Source organism: Cinclus cinclus, chromosome 18, assembly GCF_963662255.1.
Source record: "Cinclus cinclus chromosome 18, bCinCin1.1, whole genome shotgun sequence".
NCBI lineage: Eukaryota > Metazoa > Chordata > Aves > Passeriformes > Cinclidae > Cinclus > Cinclus cinclus.
This window is the reverse complement of record NC_085063.1, coordinates 3940960-3952785: the sequence shown is the minus strand read 5'-3', so window position 1 is coordinate 3952785 and position 11826 is coordinate 3940960.

Genomic DNA, 11826 nt, shown 5'->3' with positions numbered 1-11826 from the left:
TGGAGGGGAGGACAGAGCAGATTGGGGGGCTCTGTGAAGCTCCTGGACTTGCTCTGAGGGATGGGTGAGGAAGCTGTGACAACAGGATAGTGTGAGCTGCAAAATGCAAAGTGCTGGGAGGTAGGATTGGCTCAGGAAGAGGCTGGTGACAGAGCAGTGGGTGCTGCAGCATCCTGTCCTGGTTGACCCAGGAGTGGGTGCAGCTCGGGGCCAGAGAAGGAGAGCCTAGAGTATCTCATGTTTGGCTTTTCCCCTACACCTGCAGGTTTTTAATCCTTTACAGCTGGTCAATGAGAAGCTTGTGCTGTGCCCTTATCCCGGGGTGCCCTCAGCATCTGGGAGGGCTGGTCTGACACCCTAAATCCCTGTGACCATTCCTGGGTCCAGGGCTTCCATCTCCAAAAGCCAAGAGCCATTTCAGTGGGCAGTGCCCTCGTGCTCTGTCGTACAGCACTGTTGTTGGCATGGCTGTCTGTCCACAGGCAGAGCTGAGCCTAGAGCTGTTGGCATGTCTGGTTCCCTTCATCTTGTGGAATACAAGCTGTAGGGGCAGAGAAGCAGTGCTTCATACCCTGCTGATGCTGGAGGAGAGAGACAGGGTTTGGGATGCAGCTCAGGCTCTGTGGAGGGTCTGATGGTGGAGGTGGGATTGGCTGGAGCCTCTGGAGCTGCTCACTGGGCCCAGCACCAGAGTCTTCACCTGAAAGGGGACAGCACAGCCTCAACCTGGGCACCTTCTCACAACCCCTCTCTCCTGCCTGGCCACAGGTTTTTGCTGGTGTCTCTCGGACAACAGTAAATTTAGGAGAAATGAGTATCATTTCTGCTGGGAAGGTGGAAAGTCAAGGCAGCCCCATTGCTATGGTTGCTGCAGAGCATCCTGATGCAACATCATAATAAGCAGCTCTGTAAGCAGATGTGCCACAGCTGGAAAGCAAAGAGATTCCCCCAGGTGTGAGCATGGCATAGCACAGAGTCCCCTGTGCTCCCACAGCCTCCCCTGGGATGCATGGCTTCAGGACCCTCCCTGGCAGCAAAAAATCCCCTCAGCGGAAGCAGCACTGGGGAGGGGGGAGCACAGCTCTGACAGTAAACAATGCATGTAGGTGTTTTAGAATTATGCACTTGGGATATTTGTCATTCAAACAGTGTGTGAGTGTCTATATAAAGTGCTGGAGAGCAGGTGCAAATGTTGTTTGAACAAGGGAAATACTGAATGTTGGCTAAGCACGACAACGGCTTATACATCTTTTTACCCTAAGAAATTGTAGAATCATCAGTTTAAAGGGTGGGGGGATTGGCTTTGCTCAACACAGCTTGGTCCAGGTTCACTGGGTCCGTGAGGGCTCGGACCCTGCCTCCTGCCACTCCTCAGGGCTTGCTGCACTTTGCTACAAAATTTTTATCACCCCAACCTGTAATGCACCTGACAGCCTCATCAGAGGGCTGGAGAGAAGCCAGCATTGCCACGGGGAGCCAGAGAAGGAGCAGGGAGTGTGCAGAGCCCAGGGCCTGATTCAGAAGGTGCTCAGGTGTGAGCACTGGCTGCTGGTTCCTGGTTCTCCCCTGGGCCCTGCCCTTTGCATTGGGGACACAGGTTTTTGGATGTCCCCCCCGAGCCCCTGGGGTGCTCCTGCCTTCGTCCACACCAGCTGTGCCATTGACTCCAGTGCAACCCCTGAGCTGGTGGCTCTGGAGGTGACAGCTGGGATCTGCAGGGTGGGTGTCCCTGTTCCAGGAGCCAGCACAGGGTGATATTGCCTCTGGACACCTCTCCTGTGTCCCCTTTTCAGGCCCTGGTGAGCCTCAGGATGGGCTGGGAGAGCCCTGCTCAGCCCCAGCCCTGTATCCAGTGGAGGGATGACACCTTTCCCTCTGCACTGCTCAGGGATGTGCTGGATCCTGGCTGCAGCTGGCTGCCAGCCAGACCTCCCGAGGGCCCAGGGGGCTGCTTAAGCTCATTGCTTTCCTTTCAGAGGCTTCAGAAAGCCACCTGCCCACATTTAATTCAAATTTATTGAATAATTCTCCTGGGAACAACTAGTTCAGGACCAACCACTACAACAGACCATCAATGAGATCATTTGGCAGGCCCCTGGCCATGGAGTGTTCTGTCCCCTCCAGCAAAGCTCTGTGGCAGTGCCAGGGTGATGATGATGAGCACAGGACAGCCTTGGCTCAGCTCTAAACCTGGCTGCCTGCATTGCCTCCAGCCCCAGGGGATGTTCTGAGGTCTGTTGATATCCCTCCCACTTCCACCCCAAACCTGTTCCTGCCTTTGAGCCCTGTTCCCTTGGGCAGCAGTCCCAGCGTGGGGCTCAGCCCTCACCTGCCTCCAAAGCCTGTTGCCAGCTCTGCAAAAGTGGTGAGACACAACATGCCTGTGGGGATGCACAGGTATCACTGGATGCACATCTCACTGTGATGGGGCTCATGTCCTGTCCTCTTTTGGGTGCTGCACTGGGTTTGTATGGCCAGGTTTACAGGCAGGGTTTACATCCATCTTGGGGCCACCAGGGACTGGCTCCCAGAAGCCAGAAGCTTCTGGCACCTTCTCACAGAAGCCACCCCATAGCCTTCCCCCCACCACCAAAACCTGGCCACACCAACCCAGTAGAGGTACAACAACCTGAGAGCACCTGGACAGGAGGGGCGACAAGCCAGCACCAGGCTGGGAGGGTAGGGCTGAGTCCCCAGCTCTAGCAAGCAGGCTGTGAGTGATGAGATGTGACAGTCTGGGAGGTGGGCTTCCCTGAGGGAAGCTGCTCTCTGGGAAAGCCTTTTCACTCTGTGCTCAGCCCCAAGCAGAGTTTGGGGCACATCACGTCCCTCTTTCTGGCATCCCGGGGCTTGTTCCCAAGGGCCAGGCTGCGGACATTCTGCCCTCATCCCTCGCTCCCCTGCGGCTGTGTGGCTCCTCCAGGGCAGCCCACCGCCTGCCCGGTGTTACGCAATTAGCCACTGCTCGGAGCAAAACTAATGATCATCGTTAATGAGCGCAGCACTGGTCGGTCAGCGCCCGCCGTCCCGCTCGGGGCATGTGCAATCATGCAGGACTGAGTCACGGCGCTGCTAAAGATGCTGCGAGCCGTGGGGAGAGCACTCTCCCTGCTAGCCCCGGGCACGGGCTGCTCCGCAGCACCTACGGAAGGGCAGGTCCGTGCCGCCCTCCGCCCATCCCTCGTGCCCTGCGCTGCGGGACAGGACCTGGTACTGCTCAGCCTGCTTTCCTGCAAGGTGAGGTGCCAGGCAACGTGCCAGAGCCTGGGGAATGGCACCTGTGGCTGCGATGCATCCTGGAAAGGGCAGGATGCCCAGGAACCTTCCTTTCCCAGTGCAGGGGCTGCGCTGCACTGGGACATAGAGCCCCTCTCGTCTTCGCGGGGTCCCTTATTCCACCCACATCGCCCCCGTCATGCTCATAGGCTGCTGACAGGCTGGAGACACCACCCTGGCATTCATGGGGCCACGGGCGGGCTCAGTAAGCCGTGGCCAGAGGCACACACCGATTCATAGCGCTTGCTCGGGCCATGAGCCGCGGGGAGCGATACCTGCAACAAAAGCCTGGATTTGTTGTACAGTCCTGACTTTCCTGTGCTGGATGCACAGCTGGTTTAGGGTAGAGCAGGAATGCAATCCCAGCATGTGTCCAGAGGGTGCCTGGGGAGGAGGGCGGGGGCTGTGAGCTGAACAGAGAGTGGTACTGAGCAGTGTCCTAATAAACCCCACGTGTGTTTATTTTGGGCAGACTAGGACCGAGACGTGCAGTAGGATCTGCCCCTCTGCCAGGCTCGGGTTTGCCCCGGGCAAAAGAAGGCGCTGCCTTGAGGCCGTGCTGCCCAGCATTGAAAATGGAATCTGAGCAGCGAGGGGGTGCCAAGGTCCGTGTGATGCAGCAGAGCATCGCATCCCGTGCTGAGGACACGGCGGCCGTGCTGCCGCGCGGGAAAGCACAGAGGAGCATTTTACAAATACAGCAGAGGAGCATTTTTCAAACTCAGTCTTTGGATGCTCCGCAGTGGATTTGGGGCCGGCTGGTAACGTACGACAGACGCGGCGGGTGGGTGGGAGCAGACTTGAACAGGCACTCGCTGCTCCGGGCTTCCCCTGGAGAAGCACTGTGCGCGCTCCTGCTGTTGGGAAGGAAGCTTGAACCTGGCCCTGGGCAGCGTGGCGGGGAGCGGAGATGTCTCAGGGCATCGCCACCGAGAGGGGTCCCGAGGACCTCCCACCCACGGGGCACATGGGGGACTTCCAGCTCCGAGGATGCCCCGCACTGACAATGGTGCCCCGGGGGACAGTCACCCTCAGCATCCCTCGGGGACCTTCGCTTCTGAGACTGTCCCGGGGGACCTGCGCTTACAGGGACACCCAGGGGACCTCCTTCCCCAGACCTGGCCTGAGGGACACTTACCCTCAGGGGTGTCCCAGGAACTGAAATGTCCCGGAGTAACCCTCCTCCGCTGGGGTACCCCAGCGACCCGCTCTGCAGCGGACACACGAGGGGACACCGTCCCCAGGAATGCTCCGGGGACCCGCCGGGAAGGACCTGCCATGTCACGGCTCCCCAAAGAACGCGCGTTGCTGAAGACACCCGGCGGGGACCCCTCACCCCGGGGAAGCCCTATCCACCGGGGATGCCCTCATCCATCGGGGGGGATGCCGGGGCCGCGGTGGCAGGGTGGGATCGCGCGGCTCCGGGCGAGCGGAGGGGTCGCTGTTGCCGCCAGCACGGCCGCCCGCCTCCCCCCACTCTCCCTCCGCCGCCTTTTGTTCGCCGCCCGCGCTCGTCCCCGCCCGGCGGCGGCGGGCGGAGCCGGGACCGGGGCCGGGGCCGCAGCCGCAGCCGGGGCCGAGCCCAGCGCAGCGCAGCGGGAGATGGAGGCCGCGCCGGCAGAGCCGGGTTCCCCCGCGCCGCCGCCGCCGCCTCCGCTGCTCCCGGAGAGGAAGAAGAAGCCGCAGCGGGCGCCGTCGCCCGCCCGCCCCAAGGAGGTGCCCGGCTGGTCGCTGGCCAAGAGCCGGCGCGGCGGCGGCGGGGGGCACCCGGGCGCGGCCCCGCGGCTGGCGGCGAGCGGCGCGCACCCGCACCCGCACCCGCGGCGGCCGGGCGGGGGCAAGGACGGACGGCCCGACAAGCGGGGCCCGGCGGGGGCCCGGGCCGGCGGCAAGGGGCCGGCGGGGCGCGGTGCGGCGCGGCCGAAGGGCCGGCGACACGGAGCCGAGACGGCGGCCCCCGGGGCGAGAAGGACGGGGTCGGGAGCCCGCTCGGTGCCCGGGCCCGGGCCGGGGTCCGGGCTGACCGACAGCAGCTCGGAGGTGTCGGACTGCAGCGCCTCGGAGGAGGCGAAGCTGATGTCGCTGGAGCTGGGGCTGAGCGGCAGCGATGGCGAGTCCCCGGGCAGCGCCCCGCCGCCGCCGCCCTCGGCCGGAGAGGCGTCGCCGCTGCCCGAGGAGCCCTCGGCCGCCTCCGTGGCCAGCAGCCGCCTGCAGCTCAGCACCTCCCTCGCCTTCTCCGACCTCACCGAGGAGCTGCTGGACGCCGGCACCGACGGGCTGCTCCGCGAGCTGGAGGACCTGCGCTCCGAGAACGACTATCTCAAGGTGGGCACGGCGTGCCGTGGTGTGGCATCCCTGGCACGGCTCGTGTGGAGTGACAGCTCTGTCACGGCTCGGTGTGGCAGGGGATCCCTGGGCACTAGTGGTACAGCATGGCATCCCAGGGCATGGGTCGGTCGGGGTCAGCATCCCTGCCTATAGCGTGGTGTAACGGCCCAGAGCTTTGCAGGGCATCTGAGGGCATGGCTCAGCGTGGTGCGGCATCCCTGGCCTTAGCATGGCATGATTTTGAATCCCAGGGCAGGGTCAGCACGGCACAGCATCTCGGCACAACAGATCATCCCTTGTCATCACAGCGCGGCATCCCTGTGCACAGTGCAGCATGGCACGGCATCCCTGGCAATGGCAATGGCACGGCACGGCATGTCAAAGCATGGCTCGGCATGACACAGTATCCCTGGGAATGGCATGATGTGGCATGGCATTGCATCCCAAGGTGTAGCTCAGTGTGGTGCAGCATCCTGGGGTCCAGCCTGGTACAATTCAGCTTCCCAGGGCATGGTTGGGTATGGGGCACAGCTCAGCTCAGGATGGCCTGGCTCAGCCTGGCCTGGCTCAGATGAGCAGTACAGCACAGCACGGTTGGCTGCAGGGCTTGGCATGGCTCAGCCCAGCATGGCATCCCTGAACATGGCGCAGTCAGGCATGCTATGGCTGGGCTCGACTTGGCACAGCATAGCAGGATGAGATGTAGGGCCTGGCTTGTCTAAGCCTGGCATGGCCTCACTACACTTAGGGCAGAGCTCAGCTTGGCACAGCATGGCTCAGCTGGGCATGGTCCAGCGTGGTGTGGCACGGCTGGGCACCGCTCAGCTCAATGTTCCATGGTGTGGCTTGGCACAGGGCAGCTTTTGGCACAACGTGGACCAGGTTAGCCAGGCGTGACCCAGCTGGGCGTGGCTTGCCCTGGCACAGCACATGGGGTGCAGCATGACCAAGCCTAGCAGGGACCCGGCTTGGCATGGCGAGCCTTGGCACAGCCTGGGCTGGCACAACTTAGCAAAGGCCAGCTCAGCTTGGTGTGGATGCGCTCAGCCCGGCTGGGCATCCTGGGACACAGTATGGCATAGCCTGACCCCGTGCAGTTGGGCATAGCCTGGCAGTTGGGCATGGCTCCCTGCTGCTATCCCTGCCTGCTGCTGCTGCAAGACCCTGGGGACATTTTCCAGCTCTCTTCTTCCCGCTGGTTCCTGTGCTCCCTGGGGCCTTTTTCCGGGTCTGCCTGGTTCATAGGGGTGTGGTTGAGCCAGGGCAGATGTGCTGTGAGGGGGCAGAGACACGGAGCTGTCCCACCTCTGGTCACACATCAGCCTGACGGGCACCAGCACCCACCAGGTGCCACATCCTGGGGTGGCTGCAGGCATTTTGTGCCCTCCGTTCTCCGTCATGGTGGAGCTGTGGCTGAGCTGCTTGGGCAGTCACCTGCTGCAGGTGAGCTCAGGCTGGGTACCAAGGCTCCCCAGCTGCTCTATGGGTGCTGCAGGCTAGAAGTCAGGCCAGCTGTCCTCTGCTGCTGCCCAAGTTTGTGAAAAGATTCCAGCCCGGAGGTGGGCATTGGGCAATGCACTGGAAGATGCTCAGTCAGGCCCTTTGTCACTTAGCAAAGGCCCAGTTCAGGGCTGGTGTCCCAACTCCTGCCAGAATTAGCAGCAACAGCTTATGGGCTTTGATTTACTGGGAGCTGGAAAAACACAGATGAGACCCCTGGGTTTCCAAGAGTGCTGCCTCCTGCGGATAGAGCGAGTGCTTCCTCCATTTCCATGTGATCTCCTTCCTAGCAAGCTGCAGGCCAGCAGGGTGCCAGTGATTTACCTGTCCTGAGGGCCAGCAGCTGAAATCCCCTGGCCAGGAGCAGTGGGAGAGGGGAGAGCTGCTGGAGGCATGCACCAAGAATAGCCATTGGGATGCTGGTGGCATCATGCCTTCTTTGCCAGCACTTGTGTCTCCTCCCTGACTTGTGCATCCTGCTTATATCCATGTTTCCGTGTTGTAGCTCGCTTCTCCTGACTCTGGAGCAGGAGGTGGCTGGGATGGTACCCTGGCTCCAGCTGGGCAGAAGCCCAGAGAGTAAGCTTCTTGTGCTCCAAAAATTGTTGGAAGATTTGCCTGGTTTCTCCAACAAGGAGCAGAAACTGGGCTGGGCTGCAGCAGAGTGCTGGCTTGTGCCATCTGTGCTAAACATTCAGGCATCTCAGGACTAAAAATAAAGCCCTAACCTAAGGCACTGGCACTGCCCATCTTGCCATGCAGCTCTTCTTCACTGAGTGTGGATGAATCAGACTTATCCCAGGTGACTTATTTCCTAGGACTCACCCAAAAACCTGCAAATTAATTTTTTTTTTCATTTATTCATCAGCACCAGCTAGAACCCAGTGTGTATTTAGAGCAAGATGAGGATTTTTGGGGGTAGGAGGGCTTTGGTGGAGTTCTGGCACGAGCCGGACGTGTGTGGTGCTACTATACCCGTGTGACGCTGGGTTTGGGAGCTTCCCAGCAGTGCTCCAGCAGTGCCAGCTCATGTCCCATCTTTCCTCGGCTGCCATAATAAAACCAACTTGTTTAAGCACACTTCACCCATTTCTCTTTGCAACCAAGATTTGTGGAGAACTGCTTTCCTCCTCTCGCTCTGGGTGTACTGGGCAGGCTGGGATCTCCTCTTGCCCCGCTCTCAAGCCTGTGCACCTGCTGTGGCCCTCCCTGGATGGGTTATTCCAGGTGTTTCCCCAAAAAGGGCTGCTTTCACAGGCAGGTTGGCAGCCTGGTGAGGGAGGAGGTGGCTTGGTGTCCTTGCCCCATCTCGCTGTTGCTGAGCCGTGCGATGGAGAGCAGCTCCCAGCCCTGCTCAGCAGGCTGGAAAATGTGAGATGTGATACGGCAGCAGCTGTGGAGTGACAGGCAGACAAAGAGTGGGCACGGGAGGGTTTGGAGCAAGGGGAGGGGATGCCTGCAAACCCTTTCCTCTCCTTTCCGAGGGAAGGGGTTTAGGCAAGAGCAGTGTAAGACTGGGGAGCACAGTGCTGTCTGCCCTTTCCTGCTGCCTGTCCCACTCCTGCTCCCTGCCCTGAGTCATCCCACATCCCTTGGGGCTTGCATGCATTTCCCAGCTCTGTGGAGAGACATTTAGAATGGCTGGGTGCCTTGTTTCCCCCAAGGTAGTCATGCCACCGGCAAGGGCTCTCTGAGAACATCCCACAGGGGTATAGACTGGGGGCTGTGTCTGGGCAGCCTGGTTGGCCCTGAGTCCCTGCTCTGCTGCTGCCCAGATCCTGCTTGGCCACAGAGGCAGGGCTCATGCCTGGGAGTCCCAGTAACCACCTGCAGAGCTGGGGAACAGAGCTCTGTCAAGCAGCCACCCTGGAAGGGGTTTTGCAGTCTCTTTGGATGGTGCACAACATGGGTTGGGCTGTGGAGAGCCCCCAGCTGTTTGCTCGGTAATTTATGGGGGCAGGTGTAAAGCTGAGAAATGTTGGTTTTTCCCTCACTCCCATTGCCAAGGGGGATCTGCCGTGAGAGCCAGGGGCAGGGATCAGTGCACAGGCTGCTGCACTGAGCTCCAGCGTGGCGTGGGTGGCCGGTGTTTGCTGTCAGAGCTGGGCCAGAGCTGCTGTTACTGCACCCAGAGAAACCCCTGGGTGTGACATGGGTGTGCCTTGCCCATCCTTCCACCCATTGCACCCCGGCATGGGCTTGTGGTGTGCTGCATTTTCTGGGTTCCTTTTGCTGGCAGGGGACACGCCTGAGCACCCTGGCCAGTTTCCTTTAAAAATCCCCTCTGATTTTGCTTTTTTTTTCCCTAGCAAATTCAGGTATTATTCCCTGTGCTGCCTGACGGGCGCTCAGAGTTAATTGAAAGCTGCTGCTTTTGTGCAGTAATCTCAGAGGAAGCCGTGCTTGTTGCTCTCCTGCACGGTAATCCCGTTTTTGCACGGGGATCGCGGTGAGCCGCAGGCACACCCGCTGCCAGCGCAGCCCCGGCTCTGCACAAAGGCAGCTCTGCCAAACATCCAGGCAGCTCCCACCCTTCCTCCTCCTCTGCTGACGTCTGGGGGTGAAGCTGGAGGGTGCAGGCAGAGCTGTGGCCCCCAAAATGCTGCCCATCCTCCACGGGCAGGCGGCTGCTGCTTGGCTGGGTCTGCCAAGGTGAGGGGGTTGTGGTGTCAGGGGCACCACAGCCACCCATGGCTGCACTGCATGAGCCTCTTTGGTGTGTGCCTTGCTGCTTTCTGCTTCTTGGAGATAGCACGTCCTGCTGGGGTTGCAGTGTGTCCCCTGCTCTGCTCAGAGCTTGGTGCATTCTTGCAGGTGCAAAGTCAGCGTTTAACTCCCCTTGGGCAGGAGATCTGAGGGTTTAATTCTGCTTCTGCAACCTGTAATGAGTCTGGTCTGCATTCTGAGGTGTGCTTTGCCATCTCCACTGGTCTCTCTTCTGCCCTGTCGCTGCTCAAGGTCATCACCCTAAAGCTCAGCCCTTCCTGAAAGAGATGATGGCCTTCAAGTGCAAGTGTGGACACAGCTGTTGTCTCCTCCTGCTCTAAAAATGCATGATTTCTTTTTCCTGGACTGGAAACAGGCAGTTTGCATCCCACCTTTCCGCTTCTTAGTTTCTTTAATAATCTCCTCAGGGAGACACAGTGTCTCTGAGGCTTGTGCAGAGGAGGTTGAAGGTAGGTTGTCTCTTGAGCTCCTCCACTGAGCATAACCTGGCTCCTGCAGCCACGAAATGGGGTGTTTGCTTCTGCACACAATCCCTGGGGCATTCAAATGAGTCCCTCTGGACTGTGGCTTTCCAGCATTTTTTCCAAGATAGGGGATTTCTAATGTAAAAACACGGGGAAATCTTTGCTGCTACAGAGATGGGATGAGCAGGATGCAGTGGTAGGTGATCCTGGAGGAAAAGCAGGTGCTGGGAGGCTGTGCCACTGCATAGGGATGGGAACCCTGTTGTTTACAGGGCAAGTGGCCCAGCAGGGTAGTCCCCACGGGCATTTGTGTTGGAGGGAACTTATCTCCTCCTCAGCCCACCTGTCACCTTTTCACACTTCATTTAACATCTCTTAGAGTGCTCCATGCTCGATGCCATCCCTGAATTTGGGATGTTTCTGTGGAGTTCCTCCCCTCTCCTGGTTCTGCTCTCACCTTAATCCAAAAGGATTTTTTGCTGAGTTGAGCATCAAGTCCAGAAAATGTGCAGGTGCCAAGGGTGAGGCTCTGTGACCATCACGGACCCCTGAAACTGTGAGGGGACCCCAGTGCACCCCATGTTCTGCTTTAGCAGATCAGCTCTGTCCTCCAAGCTCTCTTCCAGTTTGCTGGCATTTTTCCACTCCAATCCTAATCCCTTTACTGTGGTTTAGCAGCATGGCTTGCGTCCGTGGGGTAAACTGGGGCAGGCTGTGCGCCTGCCAGGCTGCATCCACTCAGAGGATTTATCGGTGTTGTGGGATGTGGGTGAATTCCTGCAGCAGGAGTGAAGACAGACACTGCCTTCCCAGCCCTCAGTGCTGCAAGTCCCCCCAGCTCCACTCCATGGCTGCACTTCCAGGCTTTGCCCAAGCTGGACATGCTGGACACGGCCTCCCCCTAAAATAACGGTTGCTATAACCCAAAGCATAAACAAGCAGGAGCTCTTAGCAGGGCAAGCCCAGGCTTCCTTCCAGCAAATGCAAGATGTGGTTGGGTTTTTTCCAAGGTCCCTGCTCCCTGCCCTGCTCAGCTGCTGCCTGGGGAAGCCGCATGGCAAGTGAGAGCTGGAATGGTCAGCACTGACGGGGGATTGCAGTTGCATTCAAGCCACGATTTGCCTGACTCTGGTAGTGAAAAGCTGTTTACCCCACCCGCTGCAGTGCGCCTGCTCACCTGCAATCCATAATGCCTTTTTTTCCTATGACAGCTCCCAAGGAATAGATGCTATAAACCAGCTCTCCAGGCTGGTTTGGTTTATGTTTTTGTTTTTTTTTTTCCTTGTGGCACTCCTCGGGGGGAGCTGGCAGTGCTGGTGGAGGATTCCCATCGAGTTTGTCATCCCAGAGTGCATCCTAGCCCTTGCAGGGCTGTCTGCCAGCGCATGTGGTTCATCCCTGGGGGGTTTCACACCTGACATGTCCAGGAGGTTTTCTCAAACGTGTCTGCAGTGATGCTCCTTCACAGGACAGTCTGGCTGTCCCTGGAATAGCCTGGCCTGGTGTCCTGTGCCCATCTCAGACCCCCCAG